Below are 20,563 nucleotides of genomic sequence, written 5' to 3'. Positions count from 1 at the left end.
TGCCAATGAGTTTAAAAATGCACAAACTTAGAATTTAGATTAGCAGTTGTTACTTTTGCAGCAAACTTAACGGGCAGAGACTAGAGAGCAATGAGAATATTTTTCACATTTTGCTGTCTGGATTCTACCAAAGTGCAGCAATATGACATTATCCGATACAAGTTGTCTCCTTGGTTAATTCAATTCCCCTGTCCCCAATCAGAAGCTACCTCCTGCATTTGAAGTGCTCCATCTCACAAGTCTTGGGAGAACTACTGTGGGGGTCTCAAATACAACCATGGCCAGGATTTTCTGGCAGTCGGCCGGGCTCTGTGGGCAGGCTTGGCGAGCAGGCCCGGGGGCAGTCGGGAAGCCAACTGTGGCCGTGATTAGGCTCCAACCGCGATTTCACGCTGGCTGGCCAATTAACGTCCAGCCAGTATGAAACATGCACTGCAGTGCTCAGCGCTACTGGGGTGGCGGGTGGGAGGAGTGTGAGTGTGGAAATTCATGGGTGCCCACAGTAAAAGCTCCCTGAGGCACAGAGCTGCCTTAAGGAGCTGAAGATTTTTAAAATAAAAAGTAAAGAGATTACAAATAATGAAAACATTTCCCCTCGTGTGACTCTGTCACATAAGCAGGGACATGTTAAATATGAGTGTTAAAATGTTTTATTTATTTAAATCACTGGTCGAAACCTCATCCCACCCCTGGATGAGGTTTGGCCAAAAATGCAAAAGCCGCTTTGCCTTTTCGCCCGCCTGCCAACTGAACAGTTGGACGGGCAGTGAAAAATTTGAATCAATTACTTCATTAAGGGCCTTACTAGGCTGCTTAATTGTCAGCGGGTGAGCTGCCGATTCCCACGTGCGCCCGTTGACCAAAATATTGCGTTTGTGCGCAATGACACCAGGACACTCCAACCGACGTCATCACATGTCATTTTATGCTCGTTTGGGTGGGGCGCACACCCACCGGACGAGTGGAATATTCTGCCCCTTGACCAGTATGCTATCTTACATAGGGGCTGGCTGTGTGCGCAATTGCAAATTTCCTTCCCATGTAACATAGCTGATTTCCACATTAAAATAAGTAAAATAAAAATCAAGTAATGAACATCATTTATTTTGAGAAACATTATTTACCTTCTAAGTGTAAAAATGATAAGGCAATTGAGAAATTGAGCACAAATTGTGTTTGAAATTGCTTCAAGTTTCCACTGAAATGAATTTGATTCATCACAAAGATAAAATCTTCCTTTAACCAACATGATCAGGCAACGGGGTAGAACGTAATTGTCTATGTTTTCTTTACACTAAAAATATTTACTGATATATTTAAAGTGGTAACCTGGTACAGTTTTATTAATTTGGCAGAAAACTCGATTATCACAAAACAATAAGCAGTTTTAATAAAGTTTTTAATCTACCTGTACTCATGGATTAACTGAAAGTAACTTTAAAACAAAACTAAACTGAAACAATTATTACATATTTTCTGTAGTGGTTCACCATTGCCTGGCTTAGTCACCAACAATTCGCCCATTTTGACACGGAGTACTGGGTTACAATGATGCCAGTAGCCACATTTGACCTGATTTATGGCATTATAAGATTAATGAGTGAATGCAGTTTAGAATTTGAACAGAATTTATATTTTGTTTTGTAGATTTTGAAAAAGCATTCAATCAGGTTGACTGGCTTAAGTTCTTGAGAATGCTGAAAGACATTGGAGTAGACTGGCAAAATAAATAACTGATCAGAAATCTGTACATGGGTCAAACAGCAACAGTGAGAGTAGCCAATGAGGAGTCGGAACCACACGTAATTGGAAGAGGTGTTGTTTATCACCTTTTCAATGTCTATGCAGAAACAATGATCAAAGAAGTATTTGAAGACACAGGAACTGACATTAAGATCGGGAGTTGGGGGGGCGGGGGTGGTGGTGGTGAATGCTAACATAAGTTAGATTTGCAGATGACAAAACACTCGTAGCGAGCACGCAAGATGCGTTATAAGAACTAGTAGAGAGACTAGTAACAGCAGGCATGAACTTTGGAATGAAAGTGAACATTGATAAAAGCAAAGTGTTGCCTATCTCAAAATCACCAAGGAAAAAATCATATCCATAGAGAGAAGAGAACTAGAACAGGCACAAGAATTCAAGAAAAGTAACATTTCTGTTATCCATCACGCTCCAGGAATGGGTGGTGCTTATTAATCAAAAATGCCGGCGACCAGGGAGTTACATTACTCCAGACACAAGGCAAGGTGCTGCCCTGTCTATGAGGGGTTGTTGGAGAGGGGATGCAGCTGAGCAGTCAAGGGCCCCAGCACAGCAGGGGATCACGGTAAAACCACCAAAATTGAAGACCAAGCTGACACCACAATGGGCACCATGACCATCGGACTGGCTTTACAAAAAATAAATTGAGCTGTCAGTTTCACTGACAGTTGCTCCGAGCAGTAGCTGCTGCTTCCGACCTTCAGGCAGCTTTGTGGGTTTCCGGCCGGGTTTTTTAAAAAATTGGAAGCAAACAGATCACCACCACAACCGATGATCAACCCCAACATTGGGGTTTCAAAAATCTACCATTTGACTCTTCATTTCCGACTGGCTTCTTAAAAAAAAAATCAAGCTGTGAGAAATCCTAGTTAATGAAACATTCCGATAAAGTGCCGGATGACACAAATTTTACTGTATTTAGGAAGCATAATATCTGCAGATGGAAGGTGCAACAAAGAAATAAGAACAAGGATGGCAATGGGAAAGGCCGTATTTGGTAAGAAGAGATACGGTTGCAAACCGGAAAGCTGAATAAGCAACTCAAGGGGCAGGAATTTGCCCTTGGCTTGGCGGGGGCAGTTCGGAATCTGACTGCAATCCGCGATCGGCACCACACCGCGATTTTATGCAGGTAGGCCAATTAAGGCCCGCCCAGCGTGGAACATGAGCGGCAGCCCTCAGCGCTGCCTGTGCAAGTGAGGGGAGAAGGGCGAGCAGGCCTAGCGCGAGCATCACACATGTGCACGAAAGAGTGCTTCAATCCCCCTGAGGCATAAAGCTGCCTCCGAGAGATGAGCAGTCTTTGAAAAGACTTAATGTACAAAATAAAAATGTCATAAAATGTGTCCCCTCATGTGTCTCTGTCACATGAGCAGGGACATGTTTTTAATTCAAGTGCAAAAATTTTGTTTTTTTTTTAATTGCTTTAAGAGACCTCACCCTGCCCATGGATGAGGTTTCCTAAAAAGTGCAAAGGCCACTCGGTGTTTTTGCCTGCCCGCCAACCATTAGGTTGGACCGCCAGCGTAAATTTGACATTCATTACCTTTTTAATGGCCTTAATAAGCTTTTTAATTGTCCACCGAACAAAATATCACAGACTACGCAATAATGTCAGGATGCTTGCCCCATGTCATCATGTGTCATTTTATGCTTGGCTGGTTCGGGAGTGTGTCCGTCCACCGAGACCAATATTCTGCCCACAAAGCAACTTGCAAAGAGCTTGATTTGAAGTGTTGTTTCCTACGGATGTGAGACTTGGATCTTACAGAACGAGGAGGTCAACTTGCCAAATAGCTTTGAAATGTGGTTTTGGAAGAGAATGGAAAGGATCAGTTGGATGGAAAAAGTAACTAATGATGAAGTGCTGTGGAGAATGAATAAACAAAGAAATTTGCTGAACGCAATTTGGGACAAACAGTCTGGGAAATCACATCTCAAGAGGAAACAGACTTGAAAGAGACATTATAGAGGGAAGATTTCAAGGAAAAAGGGGGAGAGGAAGGAAGAGAATATCAATGCTGGATAGCTTGGAAATTGAAAGAAATTATTGACAAATGAAAAGATTGGCACAGGATAGAGAGATATGGAAAGGCTGCTATGAGCCAAGGATCTGTCTTCGGGCAGAGCACACATGATGATGAAACATTTATTAGTTTCATTGGTATACACTTGTCAGTTGTTAACATTTAAAGAAAAATCCAAACACCTCATTTTAACCAATAGAACCCTGTCACAAGATCTCATTTCTTTTAACAAAACACAAACTTTATTATATATAGAACAAATTAAACAATGCAAATACAATTAAGTTAACACTATAGCTTATACTCACATATGGCAGGCCCTTAGGTTTACTTCTTCTCCCAAGAATTCTCTCATATGTTATAATAGCTTAAAAGTTATTTACTTCCAATGGGAACAACCATAAATATGTCACAGTCCTCTGGAAACTATTTTTAATTCCCCTCAGCTCCAGTCATTCTCAAAGGTAAAACCTTCATTTGTCATCTCTTGACTGTGGATGCCTTAGTGCCTTATCCCGTTACTTTTCAATACTTCCAAGCTGATCTGCTGATTGCTTTCTTTGCCACGAGGAGGACCATTGCAGATTCTTCCACTAGCTTCAAACTAGGAAATCTTCCTGCTTCTGTTCTCTCACAACATTCAAATTAAGATTTGGGGAGGCGATGGCACGGTGGCTTTGTCACTGGACTAGTAATCCTGAGGCCCAGGGTAATGTGTTCGAATCCCAAGGCAGGTGGTGGAATTTGAATTCAATGAAAATCTGGAATTAAAAGTTTAATGTGAAACCGTTGTCGATTGTTGTAAAAACCCATCTGGTTCACTAATGTCCTTTAGGGAAGAAAACCTGCTGTCCTTACCTGGTCTGGCCTACATGTGACACCAGACCCACAGCAATGTGGTTGACTCATAAATGCCCTCTGAACTTGGGAAACTAGGGATGGGCAATAAATGCTGCCCTGACCAGTGACGCCCACACACCATGAATGAATAATAAAAAAAAAATAAGCCTCACCCGCATTCCACATGATGAAGTTAGCTTTTTAATGGAAACAGAAAATTCTTTGAGCCCATTGTGTTGAGCGTTTTAACTTTTATATCTTTTTTAAACACAGCATACATTGCATTAAAATCCAGCACAATAATCACTACACTAAGGCAATTGTATCTGGACACAGCATTAAATTAAGCTCAGATTAAATCTGACATATAAGATTGCTATCACTGTTACTTTTCTATTTGGGTGACAGCCCATACTGATAAGAGCACAGCTGCGTTGATTAGGACATGTTGTCAACACAGAAAATCGGATATCTTACATGAATACTAAACAGTAATTTGGAATGGAGAACAAAAGCAGGCTAGATGTAGGATCCTCAAGCTCCTGAATATACAATGTTGACAGCTGAGACATAAGAAAATAAGAAATAGGAACAGGAGTAGGCCATTTGGCCCCTCAAGGCTGCCCCGCCTTTCAATAAGATCATGGCTGATCTGCCCCAGGCCTCAGCTCCTCTTTCATGCCAGCTCCTCATAGCCCTCAACTCCCCGATATTTCAAAAATCTATCTTTCTTCTCTTTAAATACTTTCAGTGATCTAGCCTCCACAACTCTCTGGGGTGGAGAATTCCAGACATTCGCCTCCCTCTGGGAGAAGAAATTCCTTCGCATCTCAGTTTTAAATGAGTGTCCCCTTATCCTGTAACTATGTCCCCTAGTTCAAGATTCCCCCACTAGTGTAAACATCTTCTCAACATCTACCCTGCCAAGCCCCCTCAGAATCTTGTACGTTTCAATAAGATCAACACTCATTCTTCTAAACTCTAATGAATAAAGGCCTAACCTGTTCAGCCGTTCTTGATAAGTCAACCCCTCTACCCCAGGAATCAGCCTAGGGAATCTCTTTTGAACTGCCTCCAATGCCAGTATATCCTTTCTTAAATACAGGGACCAAAGCTGTACACAATTTCACAATCTTGCAACTGTTCAAAATGGAAAGCGGCAATACATTATGGCTGTGTCAGCCAATGCTAGTATCAGCATGTTGATCTTCCTGAAGAAGAAGCAGCAACAACAGACATGTGGCAACAACAGCATGTCTATAAAACGCGCAAGGGATAATCTCTCTCATTTTGGTCTTAACAGGCATCAAAATTAATTCTCCAACAATGTACACCATCTTAGATTATGAAGGACCATCACCAGCATTGTGTATGGTATACTAGGAGTACATTTGTACCACACTTGTGAATATATAATGTCAAATGTGGAATTAGTTTTTACATGTAGGGTGGAATTTTACACCAGCGGGGATTCTAAAGTCCCACCGAAGGCAATGGAGCTTAGATGCCATGATGAGGCCATAAAATTCCAGCCGTAACCTTTGTGAAGTAGCTGTAAATGTGTTTATATATTATAAATCAAATAAGACTAGTTTCAGAATTAACGCACAATTGGACTTTGAATTAAAAGATGTGAATTACAAAAACTGTTAACTAAATTGAGAAGCCCATTGGTATAGCACTGAGAAAATTAATTATACCCTTATAATCAGCCAAATACAATGTGAGACACAGCACAAACCACTTATGGTTAACTGTTGAAAATGAAGCAATGCATGCATAAGATGAATAACTTCAAATAATCAAATATTGTTCTCTTAATTAAGTGAGGCTTATCAAAAAATCATTGTGAATTCTGTTCCATTTTGTAAATCATAATTTCAATTAAGAATAACTGTTGAGCAAAATATTATATAAAATCACTAAAATTTTATACCAGAGGGTGGTGCTATAGGACAGGGAAAGAAAGGAAAGCTTACTTCATGGATCAGATGGATCTTATAAATATAAAAACAAAAAAACTGCGGATGCTGGAAATCCAAAACAAAAACAGAATTACCTGGAAAAACTCAGCAGGTCTGGCAGCATCGACGGAGAAGAAAAGAGTTGACGTTTCGAGTCCTCATGACCCTTCAACAGAACTTGAGTTCGAGTCTAAGAAAGAGTTGAAATATAAGCTGGTTTAAGGTGTGTGTGTGGGGGGCGGAGAGATAGAGAGACAGAGAGGTGGAGGGGGGGGTGGGGTGTGTGGTTGTAGGGACAAACAAGCAGTGACAGAACCCCCCACTAGAGCTATACCTTGAGTGCCCTACCATCCATTCTTAATTAGCACATTCGTTTAGATAATATCACCAACTTTAACTTTAACACCTATGTGTTCTATTGTACTATTGTTGTTGACATCTTTTGATGATCTGCTTCTGTCACTGCTTGTTTGTCCCTACAACCACACCACCACCCCCCCTCCACCTCTCTGTCTCTCTATCTCTCCGCCCCCCACACACACACCTTAAACCAGCTTATATTTCAACTCTTACTTGGACTCGAACTCAAGTTCTGTTGAAGGGTCATGAGGACTCGAAACGTCAACTCTTTTCTTCTCCGCCGATGCTGCCAGACCTGCTGAGTTTTTCCAGGTAATTCTGTTTTTGTTTTAGCTCTTATCATAGTTCAATTATCCTGACTACCCCATACTTCAATCCACTTTCCTGCTTGCTGCCAAATTCAATGCACCCATTTCATATATTGTGATGCCCATCCCTATGATGAAAATTTAGTTCCTGGTTCATGTTAATATTTTAGAGGTAATGCTCAGTTCTGGGAAGATTGTAATTGTGAAGACCAGATAACTAAAATGCTGGGCTTTAGAGATTGCCAGATCACTTAAAAGAAAATGGCAGTTCAGATGGTTACCTATGTTTGTTTAATAAAGTCAGAATAGAAGAGATGGAGCCATAGAACAGCAAGTGGGCTTAATTAGCTGGAGAATTTGCGAAGGAGGGATAATTGGCTTAAAGGTCAGTTTGAGGATAGACCAGGGCAGGCTAAATTGTCATGGAGATGGGTGGAGCTTCAGATGATTCTCTGGCTTCAATTTATCAGAGCTCTCTGCAGCAGGGGAAAAGGCTCCTTAACAAAAAGGTGCTGCTGTTCGGCAGTTAGGGCTCAGAGAAGTACTGGGAGCCATTCAGTGTGGCTATGGCTCAGGAGAAATTCTGAAGAGCTGAGTAGGTTGCTGGTTCTCTGCTGGAGGCAGTTAGGCCTCAGAGAAGCCCTGAAAGCCATTAACAGCTCGATGCAGCCAGGAGATGGAGTTCAGAGAAACCCATGAGTAGTGTCAGCTTAGTGAAGCTAGTGGTCTGTGAAAGGGTTGGCAGTGTACTGGTAATTAAAGGTAGGAGTGCAGCTTTGTGAATCCTATGGAACACAGTCTCAGGAGAAGAGATTGAACCATCAGGAGGTGAGCAGTCGTCGGGCTAGTCAGACTCAGAACGGCTTTTGAGGGAATTCAGAAGCTAGATCTTTGAAAGTGAGGAATTGAAATCCATTATGAGGGAGACAGAGTTCTAAAGAGATATTGTGACTCACAGCAGTCACTGACATCTGGGTTGGTTGCTGAGAAATCTGAGAGATCTGTCTTGGTTGCATCTGTCAATTGTGATGGACAATGTATAATTTTAAGTTGAATTATGTATTTGTGTGTTAAGAAAGGTATGTAGGTTCCAGTTTCGTTTAGGTTTGATTTATGAGTCTTGGTACCTAGAATTCTGGATGGACATGTGGCTGCAAGGTCAATCCATTAGGCTTGTCTGTATATATACACATTTTTAATGAGGCTTTACAACCCCTGAAGTTAAACAGATGGGTTAAAAAAGGTAAGAAGTTTAGCTGACTTTGGGAAAAAAAATGCAAAGTGGAAAAAACTGGCTTTTGCCTAGCGACAGTTGTCAAGTGACATAGAGAGACAGAGACACAGGAAAAGACAGGGAGAGTTCAGTGTGTATATATAAAAACAAAAGATAAAGAAATATACATTTTTTTTTACACACACAGATGGCTGATGCAATATTGTTTCCTATTGCCTTCCTCCTCTCATAATATTCCCCAATTGTTTTATCTAGTGGATTTATTCCTTCTCCTTTCCCAATTCTTACAACAGTTTTCACTAGTTTTAACTTATGAACTGGTTGATAGTGAGGAGGAAAGCTATCGACTGCAGGAAGTTATCAATGGACTGGTCAGGTGGGTAGGATAGTGGCAAATGGAATTCAAGTCAAAGAAGTGTGAGGTGATGCATTTGGGGAGGTCAAACAAAGAAAGAGAATACACAATAAATGGGAGGATACTGAAAGGAGTAGAGGAAGTGAGGGAATGTCCACAGATCTTCAAAGGCAGCAGGACAGGTCAATAAGGTCGTTAAGAAAACATATGGAATCCTTTCATTTATTAGCTGAGGTATAGAATATAAGAGTATAAAACATTAGTTAGGCTAACTTGAGTATTGTGTGCAGTTCTGGTCACCTCATTATAGAAAGGATATAATTGCGCTTGTGAGGGTAGAGGAGATATACAAGGATGTTGCCAGCACTGGAAAATTGCAGCTATGAGAAAAGATTGGAAAGGGTGGGAATGTTCTCCTTATCAACAGAGGAGGCTGAGGGGAGATTTGACTGAAATGTAGAAAATTGTGAGGAGCTTAGATAGGACCTATTTACTTTAACAGAAAGGTCAGTGACTACGGGGCTTAGATTTAAAATGATTGGTAAAAGGTTTAGAGGGAAGATGAAGAAATTTCTTTTTCATTTAGAGGGTTGTAGGGGTCTCACTGCCTGAAAGGGTGATAGAGGCAGAAACCCTCAACTCATTTAAAAGGTGTCTGGATATGCACCTGAAGTGCTGCAACCTGCAGGACTACAGCCGTAAAGCTGGAAAGTGGGATAAGGCTGGCTGGCTCATTTATTGGCAGGCACAGATATGATGGGTCAAGTGGCCTGTTGCTGTGCCATTATCCTTTCATGATTCTGTGATTCGAACCGGACCGTAACACCCTTTGCTGACTATGGGAGTCCCTTCCTTTCCCCCTGTAGCAAGTACACTGCTGCTTCTATTTATTTCACTCACAACAAAAGAGTTTTGTGGCCCCATCTACTCAACATCAGCTTTCAGCCCTACGATCAATTGTTACAACTGTCCCTGCTCATTTTTGCAGCAAGAGAAGAAGATGCCATAGTTAAAGGGCTGAATCTCTTAATATTCCAGTGAAATATCAGCTTGGATCAGGGATAGACAAACTTGGGCCACATCGGCCTGTGGGAGTTTTTCATCTGGCCCTCAAATTGCATTGCATTCATAAAGACTTGCCAGGAGGTCCATGAAATATTCTGAGAAACAACCATTGGGGACATAGTTTGGTAATTCTTAATGAAGTCTTCATAGCCTTAAGTTGGTTAACTATATTTATGAACTACAAGAACTATGTACATATATACAGTAAAGGGTTCAAACTAGGAGCTGTCTCCATGCTTGCTTGTGCACACGGCTCTGTTCAACACTAGGCTGACTCCTAGATGTGGGTCATGTTTTCTCTTCCATTACTGTGTAGGCGGTACTGTACTGAGTCCTGCATTAACTCTATAAGTGCCAGACCCTTATACTACACTTCGCCCCAAGTCTTTTTCCAATGTATTTCAAGTTATTCTAGTTTACCCCATCTATTTATATCGTTATAACTACCTCATCTCCTCCCTTCAAGTCTTTGAGTTCAAAGGTTCAGGCAGTCTGGAGGCCTTATAACCCTTCCATATCTCATTTGCACTAGTGTCAGAGGAGTGATAGGCTGTGACATTGCAGGTAAACTGTTGATTTGAAAGTTGTTCTGGCTTCTGGGTATCTATTTATCCTCTTTTTCCATTCCTTGGTATTGAACCACTCTTTGTTGATTTGGCAGTTGTGCTGATAAGTGGTTGTTGCTCTATCCCATTTCTTGTGGGGTGATGAATGGTGTGTGCGTCTCCATGTCAATTTTTCCTCTTCTTCCTTCATCGTGTAGGTCATCGTGATGTTCTCTGTGCCAGAAGATGGCCATTCCTGTTATGAGGATAAGGTTTTTTAGTAAGCTTATCTTTGTGTTTGTCTGTGTGGTGTGCTGTTGGCAATGGACAGCTGCTATTTAGTTCTAGCAGCATCTGTGGCACTGTCCTGCTGGTTGGGAGTTGCAGCGTTTGTCCTGTGGTCAGAGTGTTGACCTGTTGGTTGCTCTCATTCTATCCTCCACTGGAGGCGTCATGGTAACCATCCGAGTGGCTGGTTGCTCTGACCATTGAGGGCTTTCCAGCATCTGTAATGAAAATGGACAAATCTGCTCTGTAAAGAGAGGAGACAGTTCAGAGCTGAATTTCCAGTCAAGATACTTTGTCTTATCTGAGCTCTCAGGTACTTGTAGTGCTGTATAGTTTACAACACCTTCTGCTGTTTTGAGGACATTCAGAGCTACACAGACATCCCTGCTCAAGAGAGAAAAAGACTGATTACAGATGACACACATCAGCTCCAAGATTTGTTTGCCGTCATATCTTTATGGGTCTAGAATCATGCCTATAACCAGAAGTCAGATTCCTGTGGGCCCATAGAGTGGTGTGTCTGTTGTTTGAATCCACAGTTTCTCTCAGCCACAGTTCTTTGTTGATAGGACTGTAACACTGGTTCCCCTGTCCAATTTAAAGTTTGTGAGATGTCCATTAACTGAAATGTCTGCATTCCAATATGATAATCCGGTATCTTTGACTTCACCCAAGAATCATGGCTGTGTGCCCGCTTGGTGTGCAGTCACGACTCCATGAATCATTTTTGGGTCTTCCATGCGTTTAGGTGTATTGGCCTTGCCCATTTTCCCAAAGTGTCTAATTCTGCAACATTGAAAGCATTGGGCTGAAATTGTTGGGGGCGCTTTGCTCCACCGTGCTGGCATGGTTACTCTACTGGTCTGTTAAGTGTATTGCTTCCCTTGGCCTGGAGTGTCCCTGCTTCTGTGCTGGTTAAATAACTGGAGGGTGGGGTTTCCTTTGTGCCATGGTTTACATTCATCTCTTAAAATGGACTTGTGCTACACGTGGAGTTCAGACTGCCTAACAATCTAGGTAGCTTTTTCAAGGGTTAAATATTCCTTTGCTTGCAACATGCCAAAGGTTACATCTCCATCACTTCTATAACTATTCTATCCTGGTTTTAAGGCCAGAATTTTGATGTTGGCCTGCGGGGGCGGGCCCGACACGCCAACACGCAAAATGACATGCGATGATGTCGGGCATGCATCCCGATGTCAACGTGCATCATTTAGATCTTTCGTTTGGCAGGCAGCTGTGCACCCGCCGAACTGTCAAAGGCCGATTAAGGCCATTAGGAAACTAATTCAGATAATTAACAGGGCTGCCCATCCAAGCTTAAGGTTGGTGGGCAGGCAAAGAGCCCAAGTGAAACCTCCACGGGTGTGATGAGGTTTCCTGAAGGTTTAATAAAATCTATAAATATTTTTTGAACAACCCATAAACATGTCCCAGCTCATGTGGCACTGCCACCTTATCTGACATGTCTAAATAATTTTAATCTTTCTTTATTTAAAAATTTCAACATGAACTTAATCTCCCTGAGGCAGCTCTGTGCCTCAGGGAGATTTCTGCACTTTCACGCGTATGCCCTCCCTCCTCCTCCCGCCCGCTCAGGTAGCGCTGAGTGTTTCCAGCAGCACTGAGTGCTACCGGCCGTGTGTCACGTTGGGTGGCCCTTAATTGGCCTGCCCACGTAAAATGGCAGCGTGCAGTCGATTATGGACAGCGATCAGCTCCATGCCTGCTCCCGAACAGCTTGCCCGACAGGGAGAAAATTCTTCCCTGGGTCTCTGTATTCGCAGACTTCAGCCATCCTGTACAGATCATTCATGAATGAGTCAATAGGTTCTCCTGGCAGCTGGACAAGCTTATTCAATTTAGCCCTTTCAAGGATTTTGTTACTTCTTAGGTTAAAATAAACATCAAATAACTTTAGTATTTCTTCAAATTTAGCTGATGATTAGTTGATTTCTGACCAGTAATAATATTGTCCCTTCTCAGGCCTACTGAGTAAAGCAATTTGTTACCTTGTTCGCTTTCAGCCTTTTCATCCAGACCGGAAAGAATCATGTATCTGAGGAAACTTTTTCTCCAATGTCCCCAATTGTAGGATTGATCTGGGCCTTGGATAAATCAAAATTGATCTGGAACAGTGGGTTTCTGATCCATGGTTAAAAAAAAAACTTGTGCAGGTTCAGTTTTAAGCATTTACTTAAATTCAAGATGGTGCCGCTGTTTGTTTAAAGACGAGGGTTTTACCAGCGCTTGCTGGTTTTTGGCAGGCTCCAGCTGTAATGGCGCTTGCGCTCAGCCTTGAAAACATTTTAAACAATGGCTGCTTGGATTGACTAGCTGCAGACTTCTCCATTTCTGTGCTATGCTTTAGGGTCACAAAAGCATTGAATCCTGGCCTCTGCTGGTCTTTAAAGCTGATTCTTTAGTTGCAATTCTTCAGAATTAATTAATTATTTTTTCTTCTCAGAATGAGCTTGGATGCCACATGTTCAGGCACCAACTCTGGGATGCAGCCGACCACGGTGCTTTTGGAAAGGGCTGCTCTGACTTTTAAAAGAGTCGAAAATGTTTTTAAAAATAGTTCAGGCCAAGAACTTAATTTTTTAGCTCACCCCTGCCATGCCCTTTAACTCTGCAATCCGTGGGTGTTCAAACTGGACCTCCACGCAATCTCAGGAGTCCTCAGCTGCACAGTGAAGTCTTTTCTTCTGCTCTCTGCTTCCAATTATGAAGCTTCCGTCAGGCAATCTCCATCTGTGTCTTCACTTCAGGTGCTTTCAGTCATGTTAGAATGCTGTTCCTTTAATTTTCTAGCTTTTGAATTTAAGCTCCAGCTTCTCTGAGGTCCTGGATTTTTTTTCCAAGAGCTGCGGCCATGTTGCAGGGTGTTGGATACCGTTAGGTGGTCTTAATAAAGTCTTCAACACAAAAATAAAAATAAAAATATCTGGAAAAACTTGGCAGGTCAGACAGCATCTGTGGAGAGGAACACAGTTAACGTTTCGAGTTGGCATGACTCTTCAACAGAACTAAGGAAAAATAGAAAAGAGATGAAATATAAGCTGGTTTAAGGGGGGAGGGACAGGTAGAGGTGGACAGAGGGCCAGTAATAGGTGGAGATAACCAAAAGATGTCATAGACAAAAGGACAAAGAGGTGTTGAAGGTGGTGATATTATCTAAGGAATGTGCAAAAAGTGACATTAAGGGTAGAAAGCAGGATGAGCAAGGTACAGATAGCCCTAGTGGGGGTGGGGTGGGGGGAAGGGATCGAAATAGGCTAAAAGGTAGAGATAAAACAATGGATGGAAATACATTTAAAAATAATGGAAATAGGTGGGAAAAGAAAAATCTATATAAATTAATGGAAAACAGGGGGATCGGAAAGGGGGTGAGGATGGAGGAGAGAGTTCATAATCTAAAACTGTTGAACTCAATATTCAGTCCGGAAGGCTGTAAAGTGCCTAGTCGGAAGATGAGGCGCTGTTCCTCCAGTTTGCGTTGAGCTTCACTGGAACAGTGGAGCAGCCAAGGACGGACATGTGGGCAAGAGAGCAGGGTTGAAATGGCAAGCGACAGGGAGGTCAGGGTCATTCTTGCGGACAGACCGAAGATGTTCCGCAAAGCGGTCACCCAGTCTGCGTTTGGTCTCTCCAGTGTAGAGGAAACCGCATTGGGAGCAGCAAATACAGTAGACCAAATTGAGGGAAGTGCAAGTGCAATGCTGCTTCACTTGAAAGGAGTGTTTGGGCCCTTGGACGGTGAGGAGAGGGTAAGTAAAGGGGCAGGTGTTGCACCTTCTGCGGTTGCATGGGAAGGTGCCGTGGGAGGGGTTTGAGGTGTAGGGGGTGATGGAGTGGACCATGATGTGCCAGAGGGAATGATCCCTGCGGAAAGCTGCTAGGGGGGGGTGAAGGGAAGATGTGTTTGGTGGTGGCATCATGCTGGAGTTGGCGGAAATGGCGGAGGATTATCCTTTGAATGCGTAGGCTGGTGGGGTGATAAGTGAGGACAAGCGGGACTCTATCATGGTTCCGGGAGGGAGAGGAAGGTGTGAGGGCGGATGCGCGGGAGATGAGCCAGACACGGTTGAGGGCCCTGTCAACCACCGTGGGTGGAAAACCTTGGTTAAGGAAGAAGGAAGACATGTCAGAGGAATTGTCTTTGAAAGTGTCATCATCACAACAGATGCAACGGAGGCGAAGGAACGGAGAGTATGGGATGGAGTCCTTACAGGAAGCGGGGTGAGAGAGTTGTGGTCAAGGTAGCTGTGGGAGTTGGTAAGTTTGTAATGAATATTGGTGGACAGTCTATCACTGAAAATTGAGACAGAGATGTCAAGGAAGGGGAGGGAAGTGTCAGAGATGGACCATGTGAAAATGATGGAGGGGGGTGGAAATTGGAAGCAAAATTAATAAATTTTTCCAAGTCCAGACGAGAGCATGAAGCAGCACCGAAGCAATCATCGATGCCTCCTCAGTCCTCACCATCATGAGACCACTTGCACAGATCAACATGTACCCCACACACACCCTGGGGTACCCTCCTTCCCCAGTACAGCCCTCGCCCTGCAGCCTCTTCCTTTGCCTGTGGCCACTCCTCCCCCCTTCCCCAAGCAAGGCCTAACCTTACAGCTGTTGAAAAACACCCTAGCCTAAAGGCTGGTCTGGTAGGTAGAGACCTGCCTGTGAGTCCGCCTAAAAATGACGTGGTGCTGCCTGCGAAACCTGGTGCTGATGATCGCAAATGCTGCCTGAAGCAAGGTGGGCAAACAAACCTCGAAGTCCCAAGCAAAGTGCAACCCGCCAGGTGCACGTCTCTTGTGTACAGTTGCGAAACATATTGGCGTGCAATCATGCCAATGAGCCCAGATAATCCGGCGTGGGGGGATGATTCTGGTGGGCAGGGCTTATAATGAGATGCTAAAGTATTGAAATTAGGTTCCCGATGTGCGGCAGCGGGAAACACAGCCTGCCATTGTCGGGTGGAGTGGACGATCACAACCTTGGTTCACGATGGCGTAAAATCAACTTTTGGCATTCTCGCCATATTGTCCGCTCACATCTGCCAACAGAACCGGTCAATTCTGCACATTGGCTTCTGTCTTCCCAATATTTAGTTGGGAGGAAATTTCTGCTCATCCAAAATTGGATGTCAGACAAGCGGTGTGACAAATCAGAGATTGTTGAGGAGATCAAGATGGTGGTGAGATACAGCTGAGTGTGACATTGACATACATGTGGAATGTGGATAAGAAATAGGAGGGGAGGAGGATTAGATCTTTTGGGCATGCTAGAGGTAATAAAGTGAGAATGGGGAGTAAATATTGAAGATGGATCTGTGGTCCTGATTAGAAAGATAAGAATAGAACCAAGCTAGGACAGTTCAACCACCTGAACAAGGGAGGTGAGCCGTTGGAGGAGGATGGTGTGGTTGACTGCTACGATAACAGCATCCAGGTCGAGAAGGATGAAGCAGGATAGCTTATTATGGTAACAGTCACACTCCTGGATGATCTTTGAATAGTGAGTAGTTTTATTAGTGAAGACAATTGCCTGATAATGCTTGAAATGGTCTAACCAGATCTGACGATGAACAGTTGTGGTGGAATCTGTGATTTCAAAGTTTTTTTTTTGAAGCAGACTCTAACTAACAACAGAAACTGAAAAGGGAAACAGAGAAAGGAAACTAACCCTCCCAGTTTCTAATGAAAAAAGAAACAAACTGAGATTTGGAAACCAAAACTTCTGAAACTGATTGAGGGAGTTGGAGCTCTCCAATCTCAGTAGTAGATGAGTCCAGTGATGCAGTATGGGCAAGCTGAAGAGGAAAGAGTCTGGGTCCAGAAACTGAGAATAAGCTGTTGCAGCTGTTTCTGTTACTTGAAGATAACATTGGAGGATCTATGCCATCCAGACCAAGTTGAGGAGATTCTGCAGACCTTGCCATTTGTGGAACTCGATTGGTTGGGTGCTGCGGTTGGTTCGGAATAAGGCTACATCAGCAGCTGAAATTCTTCGCGAGGAAGACAGAGTTTTGAGTTTTGAAAAACCAAATTTGTTGATCTAAATGCTGTATGGACTACTGAGACAATTCATAAGATCCATCTTAGTTGTATCTGCTGTTTAAAGTGTCATTTATAGCCTATAATCATAATTTGCCTGTTAATTCACATTTGAGTTATGTTGATTCTGGATGTTAGAGTATAGGAGGTTATGTAAGATAGTATTTAGTATTTTAATATAAAAGTAAAATTCTGCGGATGCTGGAAATCTGAAATAAAATCAGAAAATGCTGGAAAAACTCAGCAAGTCTGGCAGCATCTGAGAAGCAGTTAACACTGCAAGTCCATATGACTCTTCTTCAAGGGTTTATTATAGTGTTTAGTGTTTGTTTTGTTTGGCTTTTATATTGTAAAAATTCTTCAGTTTTAAACTGTGGGATCTTATGGATTCCTTTTTTAGTAAATAACTGGGATTTCAGATTTTTTCTTTTTTTTTTAAAAAAGGTCACTGGTCTCTACCAAGATCATAACAACAGTAAAATCAGTTGTAATAATAATTCAAATTGGCACCCCTTGAGTTTAAGGAAACTGAGATGGTGCTACACTAGGCCAAAAATCTGGTTGAGAAAGAATAATAGCTCTGGTGGGGATAAGGTCACTAAAAGTGTTGGGCAGGGTGTGATTTCGCAATTGAAGGCCAAAGGCTAGATAGTTGGGAATTTGAAAGCACGATGGTGAGTAACTTAAGGGATAATTTTTCCAGGGATGGGCACAGAGAAATGGGAGGAGGCTGGGGAATATGAGTAGAGAGCAATAGAAGGAAATGGTCAGAGATTGCATTATCACTGATAGTAATGATAGAGGCAGCGAGGCCCCATGAGATAACAAGATGGAAGCAGTAACTGTGTGTGTGGGTAGTGGAGTTTATATAGAGGAAGCGACTTAGGGAGGAAAGGAGGGCAGTAAACAGTAAACTCAGAGGAGAGAGAGAACAGGAAGAGGAGGTTGAAATCACCCAGGATGAGAAATCACTCAGTGCAGAGGCTGAGGGAAGAAAGCAGAGAAGATATCTCAGTGAGAAATTTGGAGTGATATTTGGCTGGGCAGTACAGAACAAGGATTATAAATGAGTCTTGTGATGGGTGGAACAAGGTGACATTCTCAAAAGGAGGTGAAGTTGTCAGAGGATTAGCAAGACAGACCTAGGTATGATTTTGAAATAAGGCCTATACTCCCACCGTGATGGTTTGAACTGGGCGAGTGCTGGAAAATATAGCCTCATGGGGAAGCTTCATTAAGGGGAAAGGTGTCATCACTTCTCAGCCATGTTTCTCTCAAGGCGATGAGGTCAGTGCAATCCTTGACGATAAGGTTATGGATGGCAAGGCTTCTATTCACAAGTGAACTTGGATTCTGGAGGGAGATACGAAGAGGAGTTGTGGCAGCCAATCTGTTGGCAGATTCTACAGGGGAGAGTTGGGATGGATGAAGCAGACAGGAAGGTGATTGCAAGAAAACTCTCAGCAGGTGCGCAGGTTGGGAAGTGATGGGGCAATTGAGGTTGCTGCTCTTTAGGAGGCACTGATGAGTGCCTTGGTGGGCCTTTCAGAGAATATTAAGATAGGCACAGAGGGAAGTTGTAAGATTATTTAATATGGAGTCAAGCCTGGAACAGTTGCATGAGAGTGGGAGAGCTGATGCTGAAGAATTGGAGATTATGAAGGTAGCATACCTGAGGGCGGAGAACTTGGAGGTATGATGGTGGGGAGGATAAAGAGTAAAAGATAAAGGGAGGGAAGACGGGATATAGAAATGATGGGCTCAAGTCCAGAGTGGCATCCAAACATGCACAATTGGTCTTGTGGAAACTACATTACATAGGCTGAAAGTTACGTGTGTGTTGCATATTGATCAAGATAGTGAAGATTTGAAATATATGGGGAGTGGAGGGAAGCTAACGTGTGAATAAAACGAGGTTTTAAAATCGTAGGTTTATAAAATCGATGTAGTGAAGTGGGTGGCAAATTAATGACCAAATGTCATAACAGGTGAGTGAGACCAGAGGTAATTCAATCAGGCAAGTATTTCCCCCCAAATTGTAATATTTTCCATGTTAAAATAGTTATTGCTAGAGCCAAGGCTCCTACTGGTGCCTATGGAATGAATCCTCCGCTAATGATTGTAGATAAATCTGACAGTTAAAATAACAAGGCACCAACTAACATCAAAACATTATATCAAAGCCATTGTTCAAACTGTCAGGTAAGTTTTGAAAGCAAGTAGCATGAGACTGTGAAGAGTTTCTTCAACACCAGTCTCTAATACCTCATCTGTACAAAAAGAATAAAAACAGTTTGCTGAAATTTACTGGAGCCGTAGGGTGCATCAATGTCTTTGTCAATATCATTATTATCAATTTCAGTTACTGACTGTTGATGATTACTTGACAACAGGATTTCATATGAAGGAGAAACCAGGTCCAATAAGTATTATTAGTAGTGATTACCCCTCTAGAGAACCCTAGCTCCAAAAATGGGAGATGGGAGATGTGAGGTCCTAACCCCCATCCCCTACCTTAAATAAACCTCACTTTAGCTGAAGGGACCTGTGATATAGCTTTAGCGTAATGATAATTGAGGAGCACCATTACAGATCAATGTTACAGCCACCACATTCAAATCCATCCCCCCCACCCACACCCTGCACCTCTAGATTTAACTTAATTTAATTCTTGACATTAACTGTGGAGAGAAGAGCTCTGCACATGAATATCATCACAGCCATAAACCACACTGTTATGGGTCTAACAATTGGAAGTACAACCAGGCAGTATGATCCCAGACAAGTAGCTGCAATATAAATGCACCAAAAGTCTCTCATTCAACCATCTTTATGTCACCCACCTCACCATTCCCCCCATATCTTACTTTTCCAGGAGGTAATTAATTCTACCTGAAGTATGGTAATGTGGACTAATGAGTGTCATTACTATGGGGAGTTTGGAGTCTTACAGATGATTTTGCACTGGTTATTAAGACATTTTTGTTATAAAAATTGGAATTATACTCACATTGGATTTGTACATAATAATTTACTCACATTCACCATGTTCTTCTCCAGGTAGTCTTCTGTACAACGAAGCTTTTTCACAGGTTTCTTCAACTTAGGCTTTTATTTTTTTCTTTTATCATTAGTGAGTTGCCCACACCTATTCTTGTTGTTTGCTTTCATTGTTACTCACTTTTCCTGTCCAACTAATGTCATTTACTAGCCTCATGTAATTGGACTTCATTTTCATTTTCCGCCACAGCCTGTCAGCCCAATGCAAATGAGGCTCACTCCTGAAAAAGACCTCTCAATGGGACTGCCTGGTAGCCAGCTGATACGTTCTGCTAGCCAGCTGCCCATATTCTGATCTGGGAGAGAATCCACCTGGAGCAGAAGCATTGGAGGAGGATCATTTGGCCAACCATGTCAAAGGTTGAAGACCTTGAAAGGTAGAGCAGGATAAGGAGGGATAGTCTACCACAGTCAAAGTCATATATTTGTGACTTTAGTAGGGACGCGTTCAGTGCAGAGGAACAAATCTGACTGGAAAGGTTCAAAGACCAGCACACAATGGCAGCAGTGTGTAGCACATACAAGATGCACTGCAGCAACTCACGAAGGCTCCTCTGATAGCACCTGCCAAACCCAAGTCCTCTACATAGAAGAACAAAGGCAACAGATGCTGGGGAACATCACCACCTGTAAGCTCCCTTCCAAGCCACACACCATCCTGACTTGGAACTATATCACTGTTTCTTCACTG

This window comes from Carcharodon carcharias, chromosome 20 (genome assembly GCF_017639515.1).
Source record: "Carcharodon carcharias isolate sCarCar2 chromosome 20, sCarCar2.pri, whole genome shotgun sequence".
Classification (NCBI taxonomy): Eukaryota; Metazoa; Chordata; class Chondrichthyes; order Lamniformes; family Lamnidae; genus Carcharodon; species Carcharodon carcharias.
The sequence above is the reverse complement of the archived record's forward strand: the minus strand, read 5'-3'. Positions refer to the sequence as shown.